Source organism: Pristiophorus japonicus, chromosome 12 (genome assembly GCF_044704955.1).
Source record: "Pristiophorus japonicus isolate sPriJap1 chromosome 12, sPriJap1.hap1, whole genome shotgun sequence".
NCBI lineage: Eukaryota > Metazoa > Chordata > Chondrichthyes > Pristiophoridae > Pristiophorus > Pristiophorus japonicus.
The window spans coordinates 43774057-43787504 of record NC_091988.1 but is presented as its reverse complement, the minus strand read 5'-3'; the positions used below and the strand labels follow the sequence as shown (position 1 = coordinate 43787504).

General features: G+C 49.2%; 1 protein-coding gene across 1 annotated transcript in view; it reads left to right on the top strand.

Moving 5' to 3' along the window:
* syn2b (synapsin IIb) overlaps positions 1-13448 on the top strand; it is a 625573-nt gene that overhangs the window by 80932 nt on the left and 531193 nt on the right. The window lies entirely within an intron of this gene.

Below are 13448 nucleotides of genomic sequence, written 5' to 3'. Positions count from 1 at the left end.
CTCCTGATTTTTTGTGGATCCAGAACGTACTCCCTGATGAAGGACCTTCTAGCGCCAGAGAAGCCAGCGGACAAGACGTTCGAAGAGCTCAGTAAGTTGATCGGGGAACACCTTAAACCGGCGAACAGCATGCACATGGCAAGACACCGGTTTTACACGCACAGGCGACGAGAAGGGCAAAGCGTTCCAGACTTCGTGGCAGATCTCCGGCGACTGGCGAGCCTATGTAAGTTCCCAGATGCATGCAGAGCGGAGATGCTGCGAGACTTTTTTATTGAGGGCATCGGGCACACTGGGGTTTTCAGGAAACTGATTGAGACCAAAGACTTGACCTTGGAAGCGGTGGCTCTGATAGCCCAGACATTTATCTCAGGGGAGGAAAAGACCAGAATGATGTATGACAAAATTCTTGGCTCAAATGCGGCAAATGACCAGGGAGTCAACATTGTTAACGCGGCACACAGTTCTCTAGGCAGACAAGGGCATCGGACATACCCCAGCATGTAGTCGAACCCAAAGGGGGAATTCAACAGAGACAATGGCTAGCTGAACGGCGATTCATGCTATCGCAATGGACAATGCGGCCAGTAATGGGGCCATCAACACCTGTTAATGGTGTGCTTAAGGACAGTTACAGAGACAGTCAGAGATGATCGACTGGTAATGGACCTTTTTTTTCCAACAACGGGGCCTTCAGCTCATGCTGGAGGTGCGGAGGCAAACACCCAGCCAGAGCTTGCAGGTATCAGCAATATACCTGCAGAAACTGCAACGTCAGTGGTCACTTGGCGCATATGTGCAGGAAGCCTGCAGCCAGGTTGATGTACGAGGAGGACGGGCCCGATGTAAGCCCTACGAGGCCAAATGAATACTGGGAGAAATTGCTGGAAGCTGAAGTTAAGCTAGTTCACGTGGAGCACATATACAGTTCATATACCAGGACGCCACCGATAATGATGAAAGTGCTCCTCAATGGCATCCCAGTATTAATGGAGCTAGACATGGGGGTCAGCCAGTCCCTGATGAGTATCAAACAGTTCGAAAGGTTGTGGGTGTCCAAGGCCAGGAGGCCAAAATTATTGCCGATTGATGCACAGCTACTGACGTATACAAAGGAGATCATTTCGGTGCTAGGCAGCTCCACTGTAGTCGTGACCCACAAAGATTCGGAGAACAGGTTGCCACTCTGGATTGTCCCGGGAGATGGTCCCGCACTACTGGGGAGGAGTTGGCTTGCTGTGGAAATGGGGCGATGTCAATGCAATTTCTTCTTGGAGTGAGTATCATGCTCACAGGTCCTGGACAAATTTGACTCATTATTTCAACCCGGCATCGGCACTTTCATGGGGGCCAAGCTAGTGATTCACATAAACCCGGACACCAGGCCAATGCACCACAAGGCCAGAGCGGTGCCATACGTGATGCGGGAAAAGATAGAATGCGAATTGGACTGCCTGAACTCATCCTTTTTTGGCGTGGAAGCAAGTCATCCTCATTTTGAGGGACCGCCTATGATGAAAGGATAAAATCAGAGCAATAGTGAGAAAGGATATTAGCTCAGGAAATCAAGATGCAGAATCAGTCTGGGTGGAGCTCAGGAGCACCAAGGGGCAGAAAACATTGTTGGGAGATGTCTATAGGCCTTCAAACAGTAGTGGTAATGTAGGGGACAGCATCAAACAGCAAATTATAGATGCATGTAACAAGGGTATTAAAGTAATCATTGGTGACTTTAATCTACATACAGACTGGTCAAACCAAATTAGTAATAATACTGTGGAGAATGAATTCCTGCTGTGTGTACGAGATGTTTTTTTTTAGACCAGTACGTTGAGGAGTCTACTAGGGAACAGACTATTCTAGATTGGTATTATGCAATGAGAAGGGGTTAATCAATAGTCTTTTTGGGCTTCCCGCTAGAACGGCGCACATCGGAGATGCCCGCCTAATTTGTAGAACAAAAATTGCGTCGAATACTTATCTCGCGATTCTGAGGTAGTTGCAGGCCCATTTCTAGTTCGGCGCGGCGCAGCAGGAGCTGCTGGGGGTGGAGCTACAGCCCTGCGCCAAAAACAGTGCCGGCAGCGAGGCTGCGCGCGTGCGCAGTAGCTCCTGGCCCTCCCAGCACGTCCTGTCCCCTATCCCGGGCTGAGTGGCCTGACGCTGCTTACCTCATTGTTGGCGGGGCTCACCCGCCCGGCATCTCGCTGGGGCAGGTCCCGCCCGAAGAGTCGGCGGCGGCCCAGCATCGGCTGCGTGCGGTCCCCACCCAAAGTCCTCGGCGGGGCCCGGCTTTATCAGTGGCGGCAGGACCTGCCCACTTGGCATCTCGCTGGGGGCGGGCCCCGCCCGAAGAATCATCATCGGCGGCGGCCCGGCATCGGCTGCGTGCAGTCCCTGCCCGAAGTCCTTGGTGGGGCCCGTTCAGATTCTTCTCCCCCCTCCACCCATTCAGCCTCTTCTCCTCCCCCTGTTCATCTCCCCCCCCCCCCGTTCATCTCCTCCCCCCGTTCATCTCCCTCCCCCGTTCATCTCCTCCCCCCGTTCATCTCCCCCCCGTTCATCTCCTCCCCCCGTTCATCTCCCCCGCCTCCGTTCATCTCCTCCCCCTGTTCATCTCCTCCCCCCGTTCATCTCCTCCCCCCGTTCATCTCCTCCCCCCGTTCATCTCCCCCCCCGTTCATCTCCCCCCCCGTTCATCTCCCCCGCCTCCGTTCATCTCCTCCCCCTGTTCATCTCCTCCCCCCGTTCATCTCCTCCCCCCGTTCATCTCCTCCCCCCGTTCATCTCCCTCCCCCGTTCATCTCCTCCCCCCGTTCATCTCCTCCCCCCGTTCATCTCCCTCCCCCGTTCATCTCCTCCCCCCGTTCATCTCCTCCCCCCGTTCATCTCCCTCCCCCGTTCATCTCCTCCCCCCGTTCATCTCCCCCCCCCCGTTCATCTCCTCCCCCCGTTCATCTCCTCCCCCCGTTCATCTCCTCCCCCTGTTCATCTCCCCCCCCGTTCATCTCCTCCCCCCGTTCATCTCCCTCCCCCGTTCATCTCCTCCCCCTGTTCATCTCCTCCCCCCGTTCATCTCCTCCCCCCGTTCATCTCCTCCCCCTGTTCATCTCCCCCCCGTTCATCTCCTCCCCCCGTTCATCTCCCTCCCCCTGTTCATCTCCTCCCCCCGTTCATCTCCCCCCCCGTTCATCTCCTCCCCCCGTTCATCTCCTCCCCCCGTTCATCTCCTCCCCCTGTTCATCTCCTCCCCCCGTTCATCTCCTCCCCCCGTTCATCTCCTCCCCCTGTTCATCTCCTCCCCCCGTTCATCTCCTCCCCCTGTTCATCTCCTCCCCCTGTTCATCTCCTCCCCCCGTTCATCTCCTCCCCCCGTTCATCTCCTCCCCCCGTTCATCTCCTCCCCCTGTTCATCTCCTCCCCCCGTTCATCTCCTCCCCCCGTTCATCTCCTCCCCCCGTTCATCTCCCCCGCCTCCGTTCATCTCCTCCCCTGTTCATCTCCTCCCCCCGTTCATCTCCTCCCCCCGTTCATCTCTCCCCCCCCGTTCATCTCCCCCCCCCGTTCATCTCCCCCCCCCCGTTCATCTCCCCCCCCCGTTCATCTCCTCCCCCCGTTCATCTCCCCCCCCCCCCGTTCATCTCCTCCCCCTGTTCATCTCCCCCCCCGTTCATCTCCTCCCCCCGTTCATCTCTCCCCCCCCCGTTCTTCTCCCCCCCCCCGTTCATCTCCCCCCCCTGTTCATCTCCCCCCCCCGTTCATCTCCTCCCCCTGTTCATCTCCCCCCCCCGTTCATCTCCCCCCCCCGTTCATCTCCCCCCCCGTTCATCTCCCCCCGTTCATCTCCTCCCCCCGTTCATCTCCTCCCCCCCCGTTCATCTCCCCCCCCCGTTCATCTCCCCCCCCCCGTTCATCTCCCCCCCCTGTTCATCTCCCCCCCCCGTTCATCTCCTCCCCCTGTTCATCTCCCCCCCCGTTCATCTCCCCCCCCGTTCATCTCCTCCCCCCGTTCATCTCCTCCCCCCGTTCATCTCCTCACCCCCGTTCATCTCCTCCCCCCGTTCATCTCCCCCCCCCGTTCATCTCCTCCCCCCCGTTCATCTCCTCCCCCTGTTCATCTCTCCCCCCCGTTCATCTCCCCCCCCGTTCATCTCCTCACCCCCGTTCATCTCCCCCCCCCCCGTTCATCTCCTCCCCCCCGTTCATCTCCCCCCCGTTCATCTTCTCCCCCGTTCATCTTCTTCCCCCGTTCATCTCCCCCCCCCCGTTCATCTCCTCCCCCCATTCATCTTCTCCCTCCCCTCTTTCCCCCTCTCTTCCCCCCTTCTTCTCCCCTCTTCCCCCCTCTTTTTCCCCCCTCCCTTTCTCCCCCTCTCTTTCCTCCCTCTTTCCCCCTGCTCTCTTTCTCCCCCCCACTCTTCTGCAGCCCCTCTTCCTCTCCCCCCCTCCGTCCTTCCCTCCTTCCTCCCCCCTCGCTGTCAGAAACACAGAGAGACACTGACAGAGACACTGTCAGAGACAGAGAGAGAGAGACATTGGGCGGGGTCCCAGCATGCTGTTGGAGGGTTCCCGTGCTGCAGTATAAATAATTTTTTATATATTGATTGATTTTTTAAAATTTATTTTTAATTTTTTTAATTTTTTTAAAATTCATTTATTGGTTGATTTATTTATCACTTATTATTGATGATGGCTCTTTATTTGTAAAAGTCAAGTGTTTAATGTTTGTAAACTTCCCTCCCCCCCACTATCTCCCGTTCCCTACGCCTGATTTATTAGTGTAGGCAAGGTTTTTCTGAGCGTACAAAAATCTACACTTACTCCATTCTCAGTTAGTTTGGAGTAAGTTTTCGCTGCCTAAACTTGCAAAACAGGCGTAAGTGGCTGAACACGCCCCCTTTTGAAACAAAAAATCTGTTCTAAAATGAAACTATTCTAACTTACTAGAACTGGGGCAAACTAAATGCCGAGAATTACAATTTCTAAGATGCTCCATTCTAAACTAGTTGCTCCAAAAAAATAGGAGCGACTCAGACAGAAACTTGAGCCCATTGTGTGGAGTCCTTTAGAGGAGAGTGACCATAACATGATTGAATTCTTTATTAAGATGGAAAGTGAAGTAGTCCAATCCGAAACTAGGGTCCTAAATCTAAACAAATGAAACTACGATGGTGTGAGGAATGAATTGGCTATGATAGATTGGGAAGATTCATTAAAAGGCATGATGTTAGATAGGCAATGGCTAACATTTAAGGAATGAATGCATGAATTGCAACAGATATACATTCCTTTCTGGCGCAAAAACACAAAAGGAAAAGTGGCCCAACCATGGCCAACAAAAGAAATTAAGGATAGTATTAGATCCAAAGAGGAGTCATACAAAGTTGCCAGAAAAAGTAGCAAGCCTGAGGATTGGAAGCAGTTTAGAATTCAGCAAAAAAAGGACCAAGAGATTGATTAAGAAGGGAAAAATAGAGTATGAGAGTAAATTTGCAAGGAACATAAAAACCGACTGCAAAAGTTTCTACAAGTGCGTAAAAAGAAAAAGATTAGTGAAGGCAAATGTAGGTCCTTTACAGACTGAAATGGGAGAATGTATAAGGGGAACAAGGAAATGGCAGAACAATTAAATAAATACGTTGGTTCTGTTTTCACGGAAGAGGACACAAATAACGTCCCAGAAATGCGAGGGAACCAAGGGTCTAGTGAGCAACAGAAATGAAAACAAATGATTATTAGTAAGAAAATAGTGCTAGAGACTGAATGGGACTGAAAGCCGATAAATCTCCAGGGCCTGATAATCTGCATCCCAGAGTACTAAAAAAGGTAGCCATGGAAATAGTGGATGCATTGGTTGTCATCTTCCAAAATTCTATAGATTATGAAATAGTTTCTGCAGATTGGAGGGTGGCAAATGTAACCCCACTATTTAAAAAAGGAGGGAGAGAGAAAACAGGGACCTACACACCGGTTAGCCTAACATCAATAGTAGGGAAAATGCTAGAGTCTATTATAAAGGATGTGATAACAGGACACTTAGAAAATATCAATGGGATTGGACAAAGTCAACATGGACTTATGAAAGAAAAATCGTGTTTGACAAACCTACTGGACTTTTTTGAGAATGTAGCTGATAGAATAGATAAGGGAGAACCAGTGGATGTAGTGTATTTGGATTTTCAGAAGGTCTTTGATAAGGTTCCACATATGAGGTTAGTGTGCAAAATTAAAGCACATAGGATTGGGGATAATATACTGGCATGGATTGAAAATTGGTTAACTGACAGGAAACAGAGAGTAGGAATAAACGGGTCTTTTTCGGGGTGGCGGGCAGTTACTAATTGGGTACCACAGGGATCAGTGCTTGGGCCTCAGCTATTCACAATATATATAAATGATTTGGATGAGGGAACCAAATGTAATATTTCCAATTTTGCTGATGACACAAAACTAGGTGGGATTGTGAGTTGTGAGGAGGATGCAAAGACGCTGCAAGGCGATTTAGATAGGTGGAGTGAGTGAGAAAACACATGGCAGATGCAGTATAATGTGGATATATGTGAAGTTATCCACTTTGGTAGGAAAAACATCGACAAAGTATCATTTAAATGGTGATACCTTGGGAAATGTTGATGTACAAAGGGACCTGGGTGTCCTTATATACCTGTCATTGAAAGCAAACATGCAGGTGCAGCAAGCAACTAGGAAGGCAAATGGTTTGTTGGCCTTCATTGTAAGAGGATTTGAGTACAGGAGCAAGGATGTCTTACTACAGTTATACAGGGCCTTGGTGAGACCACATCTGGAGTATTGTGTGCAGTTTTGGTCTCATTACCGAAGAAATTATATATTTGCCATAGAGGGAGTGCAACGAAGGTTCACCAGACTGATTCCTGGGATGGCAGGACTACCGTATGAGGAGAGATTTGATCGACTAGGCCTGTATTCACTAGAGTTTAGAAGGATGAGGGGGGATCTCTTTGAAACGTATACAATTCTGACTGGATTGGTTAGACTGGATGCGGGGAGAATGTTTCCCCTGGTTGGGAAGTCTAGAACAAAGGCCCCAAGTTTCCACATGATTTTTAGGAGCAACTGGTGAAGAACGGAGTATCTTAGAAATTGGAATTCTCGTCATTTAGTTTGCTCCAGTTCTCGTCAGTTAGAACAGTTTCACTTTGGAACAGAATTTTTTTTTCAAAAGGGGGCGTGTCCGGCCACTTACGCCTGTTTTCAAAGTTTCATCAGTGAAAACTTACTCCAAACTAACTTAGAATGGAGTAAGTGAAGATTTTTGTACGCTTGAAAAAACCTTGTCTACACTTTAGAAAATCAGGCATAGGTTACAAATCAGGCGTAGGGAATGGTTGTGGGGGGGGTTTAAAGGGAAGTTTACAAACATTAAACACTTCAGTTTTACAAATAAAGAGCCACCATCAATAATAAATGATAAATACATCAATAAATCAACCAATAAATCAATCAAAAAAAATTAATAAGAAATATATTTTTTTAAATCAATAAATAAAACATTTTCTACTTACCGACTGCAGCACCGGGAGCCCTCCAACAGCGTGCTGGGATGCCCCCCCCCCCCCGTATGTCTCTGTAAGTGTCTCTATCTCTGTCTGTCTGTGTGTGTCTCTCATTCTCTGTCTGTCAGTGTTTGTGTTTCTGACAGCGATGGGAGGGGGAGGAGGGGGGTAGAGGGAGAGAAGGGGGGAGCAGAGGGAGGGAAGGGGGAGAAGGGGGAGGGATGGGGGAGAAGGGGGAGGGGGGGAGAAGGGGAGAAGGGGGAGAAAGGAGATGGGGGGAAGGAGATGGGGGGAAGAAGATGGCGGGGGGGGGAAGGAGATGGGGAGGGGGGAAGAAGAAGGGGGAGGGAGGCTGAATGGGCCGGGCCCGAGACTTCGGGCAGGGCCCGTCCCCAGCACCAGATTTACAGGTAGGTGGTGTTGGGTCGGGTCGGGGGGTGGTGGGGAGGGAGGTCGGTTCGGGTCGGGGGGAGGGAGGGAGGGAGGGAGGTCAGGTCGAGGAGAGGGAGGTCAGGTCGGATCCAGTCCGGGGGCGGGGGGGAGCGGGAGTCGGGTCGGGTCCAGTCGGTGGGGGGGGGGGAGCGGGAGCAGGAGTCGGGTCGGGTCCAGTCGGGGGGGGGCACGAGCGGGAGCGGGAGTCGGGTCGGGTCCAGTCAGGGGGGTCGGGAGTGGTAGCGGGAGTCGGGTCGGGTCCAGTCGGGGGGGGGGGGGGTGGGGCGGGAGCGGGAGTTGGGTCGGGTCCGGTCCGGAGGCGGGAAGCGGGAGTCGAGTCGGGTCGGGAGGAAGCAGGAGCTGGCCATGGGAGGAGCCTTATTCACGCAGCCCCAGTGGGGCCATTCGGCCAGGGCTAGGGGCTGCGTGCTTCGGGCCCCTCCCACACAGTTTTGGGCGCCTAGAGCTATTGAACATGCGCATGTGCAGAGGTCCCGGCACTGTTTTCAGCGCAGGGACCTGGCTCCGCCCCCTACAGCTCCTGCTGCGCTGCGCAGAGGGCCAGAGGACCTGCAGGGAGGTGGAGAATATGGAGGTTTTTTTTAGGCGCACTTTGTGGTGCGAAAAACGGGCGTCCAGGTCGGGACTGCGCCGTTCTAGGCGCAGCTCGAAACTTGGGCCCACAGAGTCACGGTCTCAGGATACGGGGTAGGAAATTTAGGACTGAGATTAGGAGAAATTTCTTCACTCAGAGGGTGGTGAATCTGTGGAATTCAAAAGGCTGTGGAGGCCAAGTCACTGAATATATTTAAGAAGGAGATAGATTTCTAGACACAAAAGACTTCAAGGAGTATGGGGAGAAAGCGGGAATATAGTGTTGAGTTAGAGGATCAGCCATGATCATATTGATTGGCAGTGCAGGCTCGAAGGGCCAAATGGCCGACTACTGCTCCTATTTTCTACGTTTCTATGTTTCTAAGTTTCCACTGTTAACATGGCTTGACTTCATTCTCTGCCATTTTGCTTCACACCTTATTTACTTCAGGCTAAGACATGAGTTTGGCATTTGATTTTATTGGAATCTATTTTAAATTCAATTCTTTCATGTGGCAGAGAAATATATTTTATCTAATTTTGCAGACACTATCCCCTCAGGCTGGCACTCATTCATTTTCATCCACCTCAAGAAATATTTTCTTCTTCCAGAGAAAATTGGAAAAAAAACTTAAATGAATTTTGTACCAGGCTGTTGCTGTCCAATTTGTCAAGTTAAATTGCTGACTAACATAACAATTAAGATGGGGCTCGATTGTTGCTTATACCATTTCTCAGTAACTGCCACTGAATCAAACAAAAGGCAGTTTTTCAAATTATTGGGTGTCACTACACAATTTCAAAAAGCAGAGTTTCGGATGATTCACAGTGATATTGTCAAATCACTCAAGCGGTCTATTCTATAAGTGCCATCTTCATTTAAATTTCATAGCTATTTTAATACACAATTGCCTTTACTTGTTTTACTCGGGGCTGTGTTTACTTGCAACACAAATGGGTTGGACGAGATTTCTGATTGGAGGACAAGACACACCCAACAGTTTGTCAGGAGTGTGTAATTTGATCCTGGTTACTGTAGAGAACTCGACGATGTGTAGAGCCATGCGTTGCTTTTTTAGGAGTGGAGTAATGATTAAAGATGAGCTAATAAAGGGGCTGTGGTATTATGTGACACGATGGATAGCTAGCCTGAGAAACTAAAGAAGTATAAAGGTATGAAGCCAATGGTGGAAAGTGGAAGTACCTGGTTTGCTTGCAGTGTTACCTGGGAAGATGAAAAGAAAAATCAAGATAATTAACTTCAATAAGTGGATATTAAAATAATGTACACAATATGGGAATGTGTTTTTTTAGATATTGTGAGCTTTATTTCCAACCTCCCTTTCCTCTCCAAAGTCCTTGAATGTGTTGTTGCCTCCCAAATCCGTGCTCATCGTTCCCGGAACTCCATGTTTGAATCCCTTCAATCTGCTGCCTGCCACAGTACTGAAACGGCTGTGACAAAGGCAAACTATCCCTCCTCATCCTACTCGACCTGCCTGCAGCCTTTAACACAGTTGACCACTCCATCTTTCTCCAATGCCTCGCCACCATCATCCAACTGGGTGGTATTGCACTCCCCGGGTTCCATACTTATCTATCTGATCATAGCCAGAAAATCACCCGCATCGTTATCTCTATTGTCCCCCAGAGGATCTATTCTTGGCTCCCTCCTATTTCTCATCGATATTCTGCCCCTTGACGGCATCATCCAAGAACACAACAGCAGTTTCCACATGTACGCTGACGACACCCAGCTCTACCTCGCCACCATTTCTCTCGACCCCTCCACGGTCTCTAAATTGTCAGACTGCTTGTCCGACATCCAGTACTGGATGAGCAGAAATTTTCTCCAATTAAATATTGGGAAGACTGAAGCCATTGTCCTTGGTCCCCGCCATAAACTGCATTCCCTAGCCACTGACTCCAACCCTCTACCTAGCATCTGTCTGAGGCTGAACCACACTCTTCGCAACCTAGGTATCATATTTGACCCTGAAATGAGCTTCCAGCCACAAATCTGCGGCATAACTAAAACCACCTATTTCCACCTCCGGAACATGGCCTGTTTCCGCCCCTGCCTCAGCTCATCTGCTGCTGAAACCCTCATCCATGCCCTTGTTACTTCTAGATTTGACTATTCCAAAGCTGGCCTCCCACATTCTACCCTACGTAAACTTGAGGTCATCCAAAACTCGGCAGCCCGTGTCCTAACTCGCACAAAATCCCACTCACCCATTACCCCTCGCTGACCTACATTGGCTCCCGGTTAAGCAAAGACTCAATTTCAAAATTATCATCCTTGTTTACAAATCCCTCCATGGCCTCTCCCCTCCCTATCTCTATAATTTCCTTCAGCCTCACAACCCCCTGAGCTATCTGCGCTCTTTAAATTCTGCCCTCTTGAGCATCCCTGATTATAATTGCTCAACCATTGGTGACCGTGCCTTCAGCTGCCTAGGTCCTACGTTCTGGAACTCCCTCCCTCTATCTCTCTGCCTCGCTACCGCTCTTTCCTCCTTCAAGTTGTTCCTTAAAATCTCCCACTTTGACCAAGCTTTTGGTCATCTGCCATAATTTCTTATCTGGCTCGGTATTTAATGTTTTGTCTTATAACACTCCTGTGAAATGCCTTGGGATATTTTATTACATTAAAGGTGTCATGTATTTCACCATCTTGCAATGACAATAGTTATGTAACTGTAACTCATGCACACTGTACCTGTACCCTTGAAATGCACACCCTGACCACAGGGGGTGAGCTTGCAGGAGACACTCCTCATCTGGGTTTCCAGGTATAAAAGGGAAGGTCCCACCCAGGGTCAGCACTCCTTAGTCCTGGGAATAAAGTGAAGGTCACAGAGTGACCGTGTCTGATATATACATGCCTCGTTTGAGTTTGTAACAAGGTGCAGAGACACTACAAAAGGCACTATATAAATGCAGGTTGTTGTTGTTATTATCTAGACCATGCTTAGATAAGAATCATGAAAAGCTTATCACCAGATAGAGAATCTGGTTTTGGGGCCAAACATGAAAACAGTCATTGGGATTCAGTTATACTAGATTTGAGAGAGTGCTGATACTCACTGATAAGGCTCTGCACAAATAATACCTGCTGGTGAGTGTTATGTATGTAATAACTTGATAGACTGAATACTGTGTGTAAAGTCCTGTCCCCTCAGTACAGATTCACACGAGGCATGTAGTGAAGTCAAGGTCACTCTGGACCTGCACCTTTATTTCACAGCTCTGGAATGCTGCACTTGCCTGAGACCTGTGCTTATATACCTGTCTCTTGCAAGTGCATCCCTGGTGGTAAGGTATGCTAGTGGTTACAGGTCATATCTTATTACAGTCATGTATAGCATGTTAGGATACAGTTATATATAATAATGTAAGATACATGACACTGTGAACTAACACAGATGCAAACCTGGCTCTGCTTTATTAGGGCCCAAAGTGATTACATTACATGATGGCTTGCCTTTTATACCTGGGCCGCACCCACGTGCGTACAGCCCAATGACCTCCGACAGTGGTGCCATCTGGTGGCTAGTAACACCAAGCATACATACATGACAATATCCCCCTTTAAGATATTAGTAACAGTCTTTTTACAAATTGAGACGGTCCGGTGCTTTCCGCTCCCGAGTTGATCGTCTCAGTTCAACTCCAGCCTTGGGCGAGCGTTCGGAGTCTGTTATGACTGGGGGCTGGGTAGCCGATCTGATGGGAGTGGCAATGACCATGTCAGGGTTTGAAAGTCCAGATTAATTGATGACAGCGGAGTCCTCTGGTGACTGAGGATAGGTTGGTTGGTCACAGATTGTGTCTTCCTCAGACTGTTCCTGTTCATCCGTGTGCCGCAACTTTATTTGATCAACATGTTTCCTGCAAGTTTGCCCATTCTTGAGCTTGACGATAAACACTCTGTTACCCTCCTTGGCCGTAACAGTACCGGCGATCCACTTGGGACCTTGACCATAATTTAGTATATACACAGGATCATTAACAGAAATGTCACGTGACACAGCAGCGCGATCATGATATCACTGCTGACTTTTGATGTCTGTATTCAACATGAGACCTCTCTTCATCAATAGTTCAGCAGGGGGGACCCCGGTAAGCGTGTGAGGTCTTGTCCTGTAACTAAGCAAGATGCATGACAAACAAGTCTGCAGTGTACCTTGAGTTACACGTTTCATACTCTGCTTGATGGTTTGGACAGCACGCTCTGCTTGACCATTAGATTCGGGTTTGAATGGTGCTTGTTATGTATGAAGAAAGAGTCAGACTGAATACTGTGAGCTCAAAGTAAAGTGTGAGCTTAGTCTTTTATTGCAGGTCTCCAGATCTTTACCCCATAAACACACGCTAAAGCTTCTTTTTCAATCATGTAGTAGGCTCTCTCAGCCTTAGACAGACTCCTGGATGCATAAGCAACCGGTTGCAATTTCCCAAAATCTTTAGCTTGTTGCAATATACACCCGACGCCATATAATGACGCATCACATGCTAGTACCAAATGCTTACATGGATCATATAACACAAGCAATTTGTTTGAGCATAACAATTTTCTAGCTTTTACAAAGACATTTTCTTGGCTTTTGCCCCATACCCATTCGTCCCCTTTATGCAGTAAGACATGCAGTGGTTTTAACAATGTGCTGAGACCCGGTAAGAAGTTACCAAAGTAGTTCAGGAGTCCTAGAAACGACTGGAGCTCCGTCATGTTCTGCGGCCTCGGTCCGCCGTGGATCTGTCCTCCTCTGCAATATGGTGGTTTGCAGGATTAACAGGATTTGCAGCTCACCTGAACATACGTTGAAGGTGTCCCATTGTTACACAGCCCTTGCAAATGTAACCTTTGAAGCGGCATGAATG